Source organism: Octopus bimaculoides, chromosome 3, assembly GCF_001194135.2.
Source record: "Octopus bimaculoides isolate UCB-OBI-ISO-001 chromosome 3, ASM119413v2, whole genome shotgun sequence".
Classification (NCBI taxonomy): domain Eukaryota; kingdom Metazoa; phylum Mollusca; class Cephalopoda; order Octopoda; family Octopodidae; genus Octopus; species Octopus bimaculoides.
This window is the reverse complement of record NC_068983.1, coordinates 21570738-21573691: the sequence shown is the minus strand read 5'-3', so window position 1 is coordinate 21573691 and position 2954 is coordinate 21570738.

Sequence of the window (2954 nt, the reverse complement as noted above, 5' to 3'; positions counted from 1 at the left end):
AATAGAAATATTCCTTACATTTTTGTCATGGTTCATAATAGATTCAGGGCTTCTATACCAAGGTCAACGCTTAGCCTGTAAGTTATGTCTAAAAGAGGCATTGCACATTATTAAAACAAAACTCCTCGACACTACTAAATAAATATAATGAGGCCATAAGTACACCGCCTTTAACATGCCTTCAAATTTTACCACAAATCTAAATGCAACCTAAATAACCACACAGCATATATCCACAACACCCCTTAGGTAATCCCTAACAACCTTACTTAACTTTCCTTTACCTCCATTTTAATTTTAACTCCCCAATCTTACTTTAAAGATCTCAATCATTTAATACTACATATATCGGCATGTAAGCGGATACATGTGCGTGTTTGTGTAAATGTGTGAGCATGTAGTTTTATGTATGTATGTATATGTATGTGGGTATATATATTTGTGTGTGTATATATATATATATATATATATATATATATATATATATATATATATATATATACATATATATAATAATATAAATAATATATATATGCATACATACATACGTATATGTACAAACTTACATCTATACATATGTATGTATGTATGTATGTATGTATGTATGTATGTATGTATGTATGTATGTATGTATGTGTAGTGAATCTTGCAGGCATGAAGTGGATTCGATCCACCATAGCCAAATTTAAATTAACACTTCAACAGAACTTTTCTCACGGTGGAACAATAGTTTTTCTGTGACAGCAGTTTTACATTTGCCAGATTGCCTCAGCTATGCCGAAATAATGTCTCCACCTTTTGACCTTTCTAATCTCTTCTATTTCACCAAAAGTTAGAATTAAGATAACAAGTACCACCAACTAAATCTATTGTTCTCAATGATATGTCTATCCTTCTGGATAGTTATAAAAGCAAGAACCCCAAGCAAAAATCAGTTAGTGACTTGATGACAACTGAGTTAGTCGGCTCGTGACAACTCAATCAGATAGTTAATGAATGATAAACTCGAGTGAGAGACAGCTACCATCAGTTAGGGAGCAGAACGCTAGAATCATGATCCAAAGCAAGGTAGCTACTCTAAGACAATGGTCAAATGGAGAAATGAAAATTTACTCTCAGCAGCTATGACACCCAACCTCCCACACCCTCCAACTTTCACTAACTCACTTGGTCATCGCTACACATTACCACATCTCTCTCTATGGTTTACTACTTCAATACGAACACACAGGCCGAAATTAATTATTTTTTTTACTTCGCACGCTCTAGGATTTTATTCACCTGCCCGTCGAGGCAAGGTATATTCGATGTAACGGTAAACAAATATTTTCTTTACAACTTCAACCACAGTTCTTTCATCTTTACATAATGGCTATCAACGAAGAACCGATCCTTACACACTGATTACGACTCCGACATTCCATCCTACTGTGTATCAACCATCGTCTTCCCATATTATTGTTTACTAAATAATATCACCCTTTACACACACACACACACACACATAAACACACACACACACACACACACACACACACACACTCACTCACACACACATATATTTATATATATATATATTTATATATATACATTTATATTTATATATATATTTATATATATATTTATAGTTATATATATTTATATATATATACTCACACACAATTAGAAGTTACATCATATAATATATATCTAGTCGTAGGACTTTTATTTACTTGTTTATTGTCTGAATTTTTGTTTTGATAAATGTTTTATATTTCCCAAAGGCATTGTTTTTCTTCATGGTTGAAACAATGATCTAGATGTTCGTATAAACATTTAGCAGTTCTTTTTATGACCTCTATATTAATTCACCCATTTACACATTTCAGTTTTGCTAATGAATGCTGCTTCTTCATGGAAATGACCCAGAAGCTATGGTATTCAATGTTACAAGTAAGAGTAAATACAGAAGATACACCTGTGATCTGTATTCGTTTGTATCGTTTCTTGTAAATCTCCCTGAAAACTCCTTAGTGACTTTAATTAGTATTTCTTCGAATGTATTCTCTGACAACTGCCCCTTAGCACATAGTGTGGATTTATTCATTTTCACACAGTATCGGTACTTCTTCTGTTTAATGAATGAGACATCTTAATGATATTTTGAGTACTCAAACTAAAGCATTTGACATGAAGACTACCATGTAAATAGAAAATAGGATTTCTTTTAAAGTAGGTTAACACTGACATGTTTAGGAAGAACGGCTAACACCCATGACCTCTTTCAGGGCCATCGAGACTAGTGAGAAGAAGGATGCTGTTTTCAAACCAAAGATACCTTGGAGGCCTTGGTCAGATTTGAACAAGCTTAGAGATCAAAGTAAATACCACGTGAGATTCTGTCCAAAGCTCTTTCTTAGGACTTGTCAAAGCGTCAAGTTTCAAGGCTGAATTTTTTATTGTTGTCCCGTCCCCCAACCCCATCCCGATTAGAGATGATCACGTAAATCTATGGCTGAAAGCATTTACACCGTGGCCACCTCGTATTTCCTTCTCAAGTATTCTGAGCGCGAGATCACTATATCAAACGCGCCCTTCTTTTTGAAGGCAACCACGTGCTATTTGAGTGATACTTGGTAGCTATTTCAGACCCAACCAATTAATGGCACCTTTCCCAAATGTATTATTGCGATAAATAAAATAAAGTGATTAAAACCACAAAAAGAATCGAGATCATACGTTTTTTAATCTACAGTGCATGTCTGTTTCATTGGCGAAGTTAATTGGAATATGGTCGTATAGACCCCTTCGGTCATGAATGACCATGGGAATGCATTTAGAAAGTTTCCCTCTGAGGCACATGTCTTTTTTTTTTTTGTTTATAGAAAACCAGCAATCACCCATGCATACTAGCCTCCCCTCTCCGCGCCACCAGCACAGAAAAAAAAAATAAAAAACTGGCTTTGTGCCCGGTG